Source organism: Kogia breviceps, chromosome 3 (assembly GCF_026419965.1).
Source record: "Kogia breviceps isolate mKogBre1 chromosome 3, mKogBre1 haplotype 1, whole genome shotgun sequence".
NCBI classification, from domain to species: domain Eukaryota; kingdom Metazoa; phylum Chordata; class Mammalia; order Artiodactyla; family Physeteridae; genus Kogia; species Kogia breviceps.
Genome location: NC_081312.1, coordinates 71,735,766 through 71,748,371, shown reverse-complemented (window position 1 = coordinate 71,748,371; position 12,606 = coordinate 71,735,766). Strand labels below are relative to the sequence as shown.

The following is a 12,606-nucleotide window of genomic DNA, read 5'->3' as shown; positions in this document are numbered from 1 at the left end:
GTTTTTAGGCAGCCTCTCTGCTAGTGGGTAGTGTTGTGTTCCTATCTTGCTAGTTGTTTGGCATAGGGTGTCCAGCACTGTAGCTTGCTGGTCCTTGAGTGGAGCTGGGTCTTAGCGTTGAGATGGAGATCTCTGAGATAGCTTTCTCCATTTGATATTATGTGGGGCTAGGAGGTCTCTGGTGGACTGAACTTGGTTTTCCCACCTCAGAGACTCAGGCTAAATACCTGGCTGGAGCACCAAGACTCTGTCAGCCCCCCAGCTGCTGGGTGAGTATGGATTCCACAAAAAGCACTGAATGAAAAGGTGAAAAGCTGAGCACAGTTTTCATTAGTCTGTGGAACTGCTTTCTTAAGAGTGGAACCTGGAATCTTTCCGAACCCCATCCTTTTGGATTTTTAGGGAGGCTTCATTAAATAGGCATGACTGATAAAATCATTGTCAATTCATGATGGAACTCAATATCCAGCCCCACTTTCTTCCTTGGAGGTCAGTAGGATCAAGAATCATTTTTGATGTAATAAAATTTCAGCATTAAATCTATAGGAATGCTGATGCCACTTTAATATAGGGGTAGCCTGGGTTCAGGGATCTTCCAATCTGGGGAATTTTATTACAGAGAGAGTTCAGAGTGGTATGTAGGACTGAGAAATTATATGGAGGAGAGAGATAAAGTTCAAAAGACAATCTTCTGACAGGCATGAAAAACTATAAGGAATTTATAAGTAGAAAATCAATCAAGGGATAGGTATAACTCATTAATCACAATTAAAGTGGCAAATAAGTGATTACTTAGAAATTTTGAAAAAGAAGAATTATCACCTCTGGGGACCTTTTGAGGGTAAAGTTGTTTCAAACAGAGCTATTTATTTAGGAAGTGATAAGTTCCATCTTTTTAGAGGGCCACTGGCAAACATGTCTGGTAAAAGCATTTATTCTGACAGAGCATTACATTATTCTTATTCCTTTTATTAACCATATATCTTTTGGGGGACTTATTTAAACGTTTAGTGCTTATTCATGTTTATTATGCAGTAGACCAAAGACTGAGAGGTTTCTAAAGGAACCACAGTATTTTATACACTAATGGTCTGGAAGTTTGTATTCATTTCAGGGAAGTCTTTTTGCTCCTCTGTAAGCTCATCCTTTGTTTTATTATTCTTCATCAGAATAAGGAAACAACTGTAAAGCATGTGTCTTTAGATCGTTCTTTTCTTCTTAACAGCAATTATCAACTCATTCTTAAGGAAAATGACTTAATAAAATTATTTCTTCTAGCCTTTTTGGTCCATCTAGTTTCCCAAACTCTTAAAAACTGTCCAAGCTTTTTCAAAGCCTACTTCAAATTGGGGACCAATATCAATTATAATACTCCTTTTAAAACCTGGTGAATATTTACTTGGCATGATACTCTTCTCTTTCTAAGTAGAGAGTGTTTTACTTTGTTTTGGTTTGTTTTTAATATGATCTCTTTATTTGCCTTTTACCCCATACCTCAAAAAAAACTAAGAAAATAAATTATCAGCCTAGGAATTTAATTGATATTTAAATTACCTTTATTCATCTATTCCAAGTCAAAACTATGAAAGATTCAAGACCCAAATAATTATATATATTAAAAATTCTTCTTTTTGAAACCTTTGAAATCTGTTTGGTGAACTTTATGTTTCCAATTCCAAGAAAAAACTATTTTTCCCTTTCAATTATAGTATTTTTTTAAAAGGACGTGATACTATATGAGAGAAAGATGCTGGAATTCCTGGATTTGAAAACATTTGAAAGAAGCCAGTCTAAGATTATGGTTTACTCTGCAACAAGCTTAGCATTATCACTGGATGGTCTACAACCTGACCTTTTAGATGTTGATACTACTTGTTTGTTTCCTTGTTTGTTCCTTCTCCCAGCTGATAACTTTCAGTAGAAGTCACTTTTTTCCCAGTTCTAGGATTTTAACTCAATTATTTGCCATTCTGCTAATAACCTTAGATTTTTTCCCCAGGCTTTTAAAATTTGAAACTCCTAACTTAAAATTCTGCAATATTTATCATTCTTTATTATTTCAGGTTAGTTTGTATGGAATTATTGAAAAACCACAGATTTTAATGAGAGATCAGGGTTTAAATTGTGGATCTGAAATTTACCAGCTGTTTGAACTTGGACAATTTTTTTAACCTTGCCGAATTTCAGTTTCTTCCGCCTGTAAAATGGAAAATTCAGTAAATATCTAATATTGTTGTGGGTAACAAGTGAAAGAATGTGTATAAAGGACTAAGGATAGGACTGGTGATATTAAGGCTAAAAATGCAATTCTTCTCTCCTTTCAACACTGCTTTCCTTTTCTCAACTAAAACTGGATTTCACTTTTTCAGCAGCTGCTGCAACATACATGCAATTGAATATGACTATGCAGCCTGAATTTTTATTGTTGTTCTCAGTGTTTTAAATAATCTAAAACTTTTCAAATTCTGTGAAATGAGTTTACTTGTAATGGTAGACTCATCATTTCAATTGATCTGCTCATTTTTGGTCATCTTTTTGAAAGTTCCCTCAGAAGTCTTGAATTGACAAGGTTTTTTACCCAGGAACAGCATCAAATAGTAAAATAAAGCAGTTATAAGGAAAGTGAGTACTAGGAGATTATCATTATGTCAAGGTATAAATAAATGAAAACATATGTATATATGTACATACACTGAAAAGTAGAGAACAAATTCCCAATGAAAGGACACAGTGAAGGGCAAGTACTTGGTAGATAGTCATCTTATTAGAAAGCACTGTTTTTATACCTCCTTATATGGCAAATATAAGTTTGTTTCACTCTGGATTATCAAGAAGCTGTTAATGTACAGGACAGACTCTTTGGGGCAGGGACACATATATATGCAAAACAGATTGAAGGAGATAATGATGACAGAAACAGCTCCTATGTCCTGCCTACTGCTGCAGAGACATCTTAATAGAAATGAAAGAAATACTTTTCTTTTTTTAAACCATTTTAGAAAATGGTTATAGATCTCCAGGGCAGAACAGGGAGGTAGGTCAGGAAACATTTATGCAGCAGAGGGATGCCTATAAAAACTGTAGAACATTGATCACAAGGGATTGCAGAATTAACCTGACACCAACTCAAATTGGGGCAGGACAGTGGCCACCAACGGTGTGCATTTTCAAGACAGCACTGGCCAATGGCTGATAAAGCTACTGTTGGAACAGAAACAGTCTTTGTCTTAAGAATTCGATCATATAGCCATGCAAACTTCACTTTTAAATGGTAATGAAAGTTTTAAGGAACCTTAAGAGTCATAACCTGATTCTTTCCCTTACCTAAGTTACTCTCTGGTAGTAAGTTGGCACTGAGAGACTCATTCACTCTTGGAGGCTAGGAGGACACTGAAGTAGTATTGTGCTAAGTGTCCCTCAGTGGGATGAAAACCTAAATGTGCTTCCCTGAGTGTAAAATGCTACCAACAAAGACTGTAGCACGAGAAGATAAAAATCCCATTGAACACATGTATATGTTTTCTTTTACTCAGCTTTACAGTAACAGGGTCAGACAGACAGAATTGTGAAATTTGACTTCAATAACTTTGTCCCATCCCCAGCTCAACACCTGATTCTCTGAGGACAATAGCTTCCTTCCTTGCTATCCAAACAAACTTTGAGCTAGCTGTTACATATAATGGGAGCTGATTTAAAAATTCACATTAAGGATTTAATGACAAACTGTCTAATTTGCCCTTTCTTTCCTAAAGGGAAATTTCAGACATCAGTGATAGGCTCCTGTGAAAATATTTTTGAAGGTAGCCCTGAACCACTCTGTACAAGTATCCACCCAAAATCTTGTCAGGTGGTTGCAAACTTGAATCACTTGCCAGAGCAACATCCTATTGAGACTGGTTGGGAGGTACTTTAGAGAAGAACTCAAATTTGAATTTGACTATGTGTCCTTAAAGGAAAAGAAAGTTCGACACAGAATGAAAAACAATCTGAGGTACTACTCCTCCATAGTGGGCCAGTAATAAATACATTGACTAAACCTATATAATCAAACAGAAGTTGGTTAAATATTGTGAACAGAACCAGTTTCTTATTTTATTTTATAATTGGAAAGGAGGGAAATAGGCACAACTTGATAAAGTAAATATGGTTTGATTAATCAAGAGAAGTACCTTCAACTCAGATAAACATTACAGTAACTCTAAAACATAGGTTCTTGAACACACTTTCTTCCTTCCTTGGCCCTTGTATCTTTTTTTTTTTTTTTTGCGGTACACGGGCCTCTGGCTGCTGTGGCCTCTCCCGTTGCGGAGCACAGGCTCAGCGGCCATGGCTCACGGGCCTAGCCGCTCTGAGGCATGTGGGATCTTCCTGGACCGGGGCACAAACCCGTATCCCCTGCATTGGCAGGTGGACTCTCAACCACTGCGCCACCAGGGAAGCCCTGGCCCATGTATCTTTTATACCAGAACCTGTTTATATGTTTCTGTGTAGTTCAGAACCATCACTAGACCATGACAACAATTAAATCTCAGATTCCTTAAGTTGGAACCAACTCTCTGGAAGTATACATTATTCCCAAAAGTCACAATGTGAGCAAATATAAATGTATTTAAAACATACAATCATGCACATACATATGTGTATGCGCACATACACACACATACACACATAAAGGGAAGGTCACTGTACAAAAGTGTCCTGTTCTGGTTAACTATGGCTTCATGACAAAGAATCTCAAAACCTGTGACTTATATCTATGATCATGTTTTTAGCTTTTGATTCTGCAATTTGGGCAGGGCTTAGTGGGGGAATGCTTCTCTGTGTTCCATATGGTTAGGCAATCCACTTTGAATATAGCTCACTCATGGTTGGCAAAGTGGCGATTCTTTTTGCTGGGAGCTCAGCTGGGCCTAAGGATCAAGGACCTCAGTTCATCTTCACCTGATTCTATGGGCTCCCTGGCTTACTCTTGGCATGGTGGCTGGGTCCCAAAAGTGAGCATTCCACGAGATGGGAAGTAAATGCTGCTGGCTTACTGAAGCCCAAGTTCAGAATCTGATAGCATTACTTCATGTTTTGAAGTAATTGGTCAAGCAGCGACAGATTCAAAAAGAAGAAACATAAACTCTACCTCCTGATGGGAATGGGGTCAAGAATTTGGGGTCAATATTTTAAATGTTACATAGTTTTTTTGTTTCTTTTGGCCATGCTGCACGGCTTACAGGATCTTAGTTCCCCAACCAGGGACTGAAGCCAGGGCCATGGCAGAGAAAGTGCCAAGTCCTAACCACTGGTAGGCTAGGAAACTCCCTTTTCTTTTTTGTTTTTTTAAAAATTTTGGCCATGCCATGAAGCTTGTGGGTTCTCAGTTCCCCAACCAGGGACTGAACCCCGGCCACAGCAGTGAAAGCACTGATTCCTAACCAATAGACCACCAGGGAATGCCCATTAAGATATTACAGAGTTCTTTTAAAAACTCCCTTGGTAAAATCTACTACTTGATATACAAGAGGAATCAATGTACAGCAGTTTTTCAGAAACTATCTACTGTTTAAAATTTAGTATCATGCCTTTAGGAAATATTTGTATTATTGTTTATTTCTCATTACTGCTACTGCATTATTCCTTAAAAACATCCATTCTTGTGATTTCTACCTTATCTACCAAAACAAAGGTTAATTCATTATACTATGATAAATCACCCAATCTGGCAAGTGACTTCACCCTGGCAAACCACTTTAACAATATTTCATGTTCTGTTGCAATAACCTGAAAGAGTTAGTGCTCCGCCTGAAAGGCTAACAAAAAGTACCAACAGAAAGGGAATTAAGAGCTGAAAGAATCTAATTCATTATGTAAAATGGTGCATGAACTCTCTTTTCTTAACTTTGGGAGGACTTTTGGAAGCAAATGGAAATTTTGCTTGTGTTGAGTCTACTGTACACATTACTGCAGATGAATTTAAAATCTTGGCCAAGTAACAAAGAAATAAAGGAAAAAAACACACACACACAGATGTCCCAAATTTAACATAGAGCATAAGCATATCTATTTCTTTAGTCCCATTTATAGGTTTTCCAATAAATTGAAAATAAACAAAACCTTCTGGCTTTCCATGTCTGTGGGGAGTTTGGGACTTTAGGTACACATATTTAAGAATCTTTTGCATAAATCTGCATATGTTTACATGCAATGACAGACATACTGCCGCTTCCCAAATGTGGCTAGGATAATTTAATCTTCTGCACCATTTTGCATAGCATATGTAGGTATAATATGCTCAGAAACATTACCTGAATATATGCAAAATACACTTAGCTCATGCTCACATAGTTCTCATATCAAAAGATGTAGTTTAGAATGAGATAACATTTTGCAGCTTTACTTCTGTACATTTAAAGAATTCAAATTAATCCATATTATCCACAAAATGAGCTTTTTAAAATTTAAATTAAAAATACTTCTAGATTTTCTTATTGTACATTCTTTAATTCACATTTCTTTAGGTATCTTCTTGGTTTTTCTTTGCAGTTATTACATTTGTTTTTAAAGTTATTCAACATTGTGAGTTGGGGATCATTGCAAGTTTCTATAACAGGGATTATGAGAGCATTTACTCCAAAACAGTAAAACAGTAAGCAGCAAAAATAATTTTTAAAAAACCAATATTGACCTAAGCATAAATTATCTGTGAATATACAACACTGATACATTTTTAAAAAGAGAAATATTTTAAAATTTACAAAATTTATTGAATCATACAGACACTGTGCTTTTACTTTTATTTGTTAGAAGCATACCTTCTTTTTTTATGACTCTTGATTTCATTGGCTGGCTCTTTGCTGCAAATTACTTAATTTGAATAAATGTTTAATGTTTTATTTATCCAGGAATTATATGTCTATTGTAGAATACTATAAAAAATATAGGCAAGCAAAAACAACAAAAAATACCTATAATCCTGTCATAAAGTCCGTCTAGATTTGTTTTTCATTATCATACTGAATTTGTTTAAAATATCATGTAGTTTTTTCCACTAAAGAATATATATTAACTATTTTTTCATGTCTTCTAAATATTCTATGACATCTTGATTATCTAATTATCACCTTTTTGAAAACAACTCTCTTGGATCCTCTCTTTTATGTATACCTTTAGAGAGGATCACCACATGAACATTTATCTTTTTGAACAAAGCATTTAAACGAATTCATATCATTTTCCAGAAGAGAATTGAAAATGGCTATTCATCTGTTCACCAGTTGCTCCCTTCCAGTCATCCTGTCCTCTCAAAAGATTAGAGGCTACTATAATGAGTGTCCCTCATTCATTTGTGTAATTAGTCTCCATTTATATCATGATTTTTGGAATAACACCTAGGCCGAGAATGGAATGACCACTGCTGGAGCGTATTTTTCCACATTCACAAACACAGAGTTGCTTTTTTTTAGGTGTATTATTTAAAGACTAATGAGGCTCATATTCACACATGGTGAAGATAAAAATCTAAAAGCTCCTATCATCTTATTTTATATATTATGTCCTAAACTCTCAAATAGTTAACACAGATTTTTTTATACATAGAACATCTTGTTAGGTTATGGCCTGTTTAAAATGCCTCATCTAGCTCTGTTACTTCTGGAACTAAAGCTGAAATTTTAAGTGTGGCACAACAGTTCTTCCATTATCTGCTCCTGCCTTGCTTTCCAGCTTCTTATTCCAGCATTCTCTAACCCACAACTTCTGTATTCATGTTGAACCAGCTGAAGTAAAAAGGCTGTTCTTTCTGCCTAGAATGTCTTTCCTTCTGATTTTACTTGGCTAGTTGTCTTCTCTACTGTCAAGACTTAGCTCATGTTTGTTCTCCCTAAGAAGCCATCCTTGACCTCTGCTGTATCTGAATGAGGTTCCCTTTGTCTGTGAGCTGCATTGCTGTACTTTAATGTTCCAATTGTTCTTTCAGCTGTGAACTCCTTGAGGACAGAAATGAAGGAAGGAAATTAGTTTGCTTGTGCCTTTAAAAACAATATGTTCAGATGTGCTGTTATGTATGTAGGTGGCCCTACATATGGCCCTTTTTGGGCTCCCTTTGATTCCTTCCAAGAATATATTGTGCATGTGCAAATATATTCTTTCTCTACATATTGGAGAGCATATGCATGCCAGAACCCAATGACTTTCCTGTTGTTGGCTATAATCTAGCCTTGGGTAATAAGCATGCTCTGTGTTATATAGAGAGTCCTTAGTTTTGTTTGTTTGTTTGTTTGTTTTGTCTATGCCTCAAGTCTGTAAGTGAAATAATCCATATGTGACACTTGATAGTGTCCCTGATTCATTCATGTAGTCCCTGTCTCTGTCATAACTACCAGGTACCAGGCACAATGATACACACTGGGGCCACAAAGAACTGTCATTGTTTATGCAGAACTAACAATTTCCCCATGGTTTGTCTTTAGATTTCTGAGGTATGCCTTTGCCCTACCACATTCTTTCCTTCGTTGGCTATTTTTACTGCTCTGTAATTAAACTGTGAGATCCTGGGAGCTGTGGAATATAATGAAAAACATGACTCCTGTCCTTGAGCTGCAGTCAAAGTAAATAGGGGTGGGAGTGCAAAAGGGTTAATGTGTGTATGGGACACAGAGATGTACAAACATTTTAGAGATTCTAGTAATGTAAGCAATAATATTAACTAATATTTAATACCTATAGCATAGAGTTGTGAGAATTAAATGAGCTAGTATATGTAGAACACTTGGATAGTGCCTGGATGTATCAAGTACTTTGTAAGTATTTGCTATTATTACTATTTACTAATTACATGCTAGATGATGTTGTAAGCATTTTATATATGAACTTTTTATAATTCTCATTCACATTGTTACATTACCGTATGAAATTTTTATATTATCACCATCATTCCCATTATATAAAGGAATAAACTGAGGCTTAGAGACATAAGTAACTTAGCATAGTAAAGTTATCTAGAATTCAGATCCCTTCTCTCTCAATTTATTTCTCTTTCCACTGCAGAGAGCTTCCTCAAATTTCTCTCGCAGTTAGCATCCCTTTGATTCTACTTCTCTAAAGTTAACCCTAAAATGATTTTACTTCATATTTATTGGAAGTACTAAGTGCCTCTTGGTTACAGATAAATAGAGGGCAATGGTGTCAGTGAGACTGAAGAAAAATGGTAGAACATTTTCCTTTTAATTTTCTACTCACTTAATTTTTTAACATCATTTGACTCTAGTAAAGGTCACACAGAATTCACTGTTCAAGGAAATGGCTATTTTACAATACTTTACTCAAGTCTCCTCTAACTCAACATACAATTAATTTAAAATTTTGTATTGATAATTTTCCTCAGCAAAGTTAAATTAACTCTTTAAATCAAAGCTGTAGAAGTTGAGTATTGACTGTAGTGAATAATAAGGCCTCTTTGGGCTTCCCTGGTGGCGCAGTGGTTGAGAGTCCACCTGCCAATGCAGGGGACACGGGTTCGTGACCCGGTCTGGGAAGATCCCATATGCAGCGGAGTGGCTGGGCCCGTGAGCCATGGCCACTGGGCCTGCGCGTCTGGAGCCTGTGCTCCGCAACGGGAGAGGCCACAACAGTGAGAGGCCCGCATACCGCAAAAAAAAAAAAGGCCCCTTTAATTTCTCCTAGCAGCATGTAAAGAGTTGTAAATTTTCAAATCTATGCTTCTGTTGATGGGGAATTCAGTTATTTCTAAACATAAATTATAAATCTATAACTAGCTATTGAAGACAAATTTTTAAATGATTTTATTATTATCAGTGTTATTCTAGTCACATTTTCCTACTGGAAAGGCTCCCTTAAGGTTTAGTTTAAGTGCAAGTTTAAGTGTTAAATTTCATATAATTTTTTTTAAACCATAGTCACCATGCTGTACATTATATCCTCATGACTTATTTATTTTATAACTTGAAATTTGTACTTTTAACCCCCTCATATTACTTCATATTACCTTCACATTACTTTGAGTATCTCTGAGGGGACTAATTATTCATATCTCTGTTCCCTCCAAATTAAAACCAATTGAAAAATGAACATAAGAGTCAAACAGAGACCAAACTACCATCATTATTACCAGTAAAATCAGAATGTGACATATGGCTTAGATTTAAAGCTAAATATGGTTTAGCTCTGGATTGATTTTACTCACCTAGTCATTGCATAGGAGCTCAGCAACTCAATCCCACCTCTTGAAGGGGTAGGGTCTGTCCGCATGGCATAAACTGGGGGGAAGAGGAGATGGCAGACTACTTTCAGGTAAGTAAATTCCAAGAGAAGCTGAGCTATGCATGCTCAGAGACCCTTTTCCTATAGCCTCACATTAGATCAGCTCATTCCTTCAAGTGGTAGGGGAGGATTGAGTAAGTGATGGGTTTGGGAGGTTATAGAGTGGAAGAGAAAACAGAAGCTGTCTCTCAGTATTTCTTAGGAACTCCTATTTTACAGTCTGAGGTAAGAACATGGGCAAATAATAGGACAGTTCCTTTTATATATTTATACTTTTGTAAATTCTGAAAAGACCTAAAAATGATAAAGCAAAGCATTATGTCATATGATAATATTAACCTAGTGAAAAAGACAGGCTTTTTAAGAACCCATGACAGTGGAGCATATTAAATACAATAAATGCAATGAAGAAAGGAAGCACAGGATACTATAAGAAATTGTGGAAAGGCCCTCACTCAGCTTAGGGGCATGGAAAGCTTGGGGAGGGTTCCCAGAAGAGGAACTATAATACCTGAATTGTCAATGTAGGAGATCACCAGGTAATGAAGAGTTGAAATTATCATGATGGTCTATGGGAGAAGGGTGTTTAAAACATTTTGGACCAGAAAAGATTTGATATTCAAAGGCATCTAAGAACAGAGACTGTTCAGAAAACAAACAAACAAAAAAACACCTAGTTCAACATACAGTTCAGTGTTGGAACATGTTAAGAATGAAATTGGAGAGGCAGGTAGGAGCCAGATCATGTAGGAGCTCTACATTACGTTGAGAAATTCATGTTTTATTGGAAGTGTAGTGGGAAGTCATCTCTAGATTTAATGAGGAAATGGTTTAGTCATTCCTGAGATCTCTTGGTGTTTGTGTGGAGAACAGATTGTTGGACAATGTTCAGGGAGTTGGAGAAGCTTTAAAAGTTTATGGAAATCTAGATGAGAATAAATGAGAGTGGGGAGGGAGCATTTTGTAGAACTATTAAGATGATATGATTTATGACATAAGTAGAAAGGTATTTAGGTAGATATGGTAAATTATTGAGTACAGGCTTAAGGCAGGGAGAGAACATTAATCACCAAAATATGTGATACTTTACTCTAACATGATTTTCTGTTTCTTATATGTTTACTCTCTGTAATTTCATAAGTATCATTACCAACATTTTTGGTATTACCAAAAATAAAATAAAATGTTAGTAATAAAAATATTACCAACATTTTTCTGGGGTACAAAGAACTGAGAGATTTGAGTGGTAGAACATAACGAAATTTGCTAATTGAATAGTCTCTCTACATCTGTATTTGCAAATGTGAAGGTGGATGAGCAGGAGAAAATATAAGAATATAACAAAAGAATATAACAAAACATATAATTTTGTTTTAGTCTCAAAATCCTAAAGTTGTGACAGATAAGAATCTTTTAGCAGCTAGTAAAAAGTCTAACCATTAAGAGAGGTATTTTTATTTCAGCAATAGAATTTATATTTACAGCATGTACATTACATACAACCTAATGAAATCCCTATTTTTCTAAGGTTACATTCTAAAGACAATTGCTGAATTTTTATGTTGAGAACCTATATGTTTATGTGTGTGTGTATACATATAAAATTTAACTTCATATGTTTTAATATAAATACGTTAAAATATTTTCTTCTTATTCAAGTGATGGGAGCATTTTGATTCATTTCCATTCTTGTACTTAGTTCCCTTTGAAGAGAAAACATAAGACAAAACAAAACAAACACACACAAAAAACATTGTCCAAATATGTCATTGTACAATATGGTACTCACCAGGTTTATTTGCCTGTCTGGCCACTCTTTCTGTGCTGCTTCCACATCCCTGCTCTGGGAACTTCCTCTGATCTTCTTCATCAATATGATATAATAAAACAAAGATGCACAGGGTACTAAGGGAAACAGTTGCACTTCACTGAGCCCAGTGGGTGGCAGGCTTGGGAAAGTTTCTCAGAAGAAATGATCAATGTAGAACACCATGTAGAAAAGAGTCGTGGAGGTGATAGGGGTCAGCATGAACCTGCACTGTTTTTCCAGCAGTAAAGTCTGTATGCTCATATTGAGCTAAATAGACTTCTTCCTTGAGAACACATGATACAGAATAATGCAGAGAAGTAGGGACTTGGGAGCTGTTGTCACTGAACATTTTATTCCATGTAGCTTGGGAATAGAAAAAACTTTCTCAAAAGCCAGTAGAAGAATACAGAACATCCGTGGAGAGAATCAGAGATTAGCAATGGAGAGAAGGTCCTTTCTGTGTTCTCTAGAGCACTCTCATACGTGATTTCCATACATTTTTAAGGTTCAGCAGCATCCGTGCCCTTGAG

At 36.0% G+C, this 12,606-nt stretch overlaps 1 long non-coding RNA gene across 3 annotated transcripts in view; it reads right to left on the bottom strand.

The window, feature by feature from the left end:
- Positions 1-12,147, bottom strand: part of LOC136793924 (uncharacterized) — a 142,977-nt gene extending 130,830 nt beyond the window's left edge. For all 3 annotated transcript variants that reach the window (XR_010840009.1, XR_010840010.1, XR_010840008.1), the window contains exons 1-2: positions 12,056-12,147; positions 10,190-10,262 (exon numbers count right to left, since the gene is read on the bottom strand). This is a non-coding gene — a long non-coding RNA (uncharacterized lncRNA). The remainder of the gene's footprint in view (positions 1-10,189; positions 10,263-12,055) is intronic.
- Between the last annotated feature and the right edge of the window lie 459 nt (positions 12,148-12,606).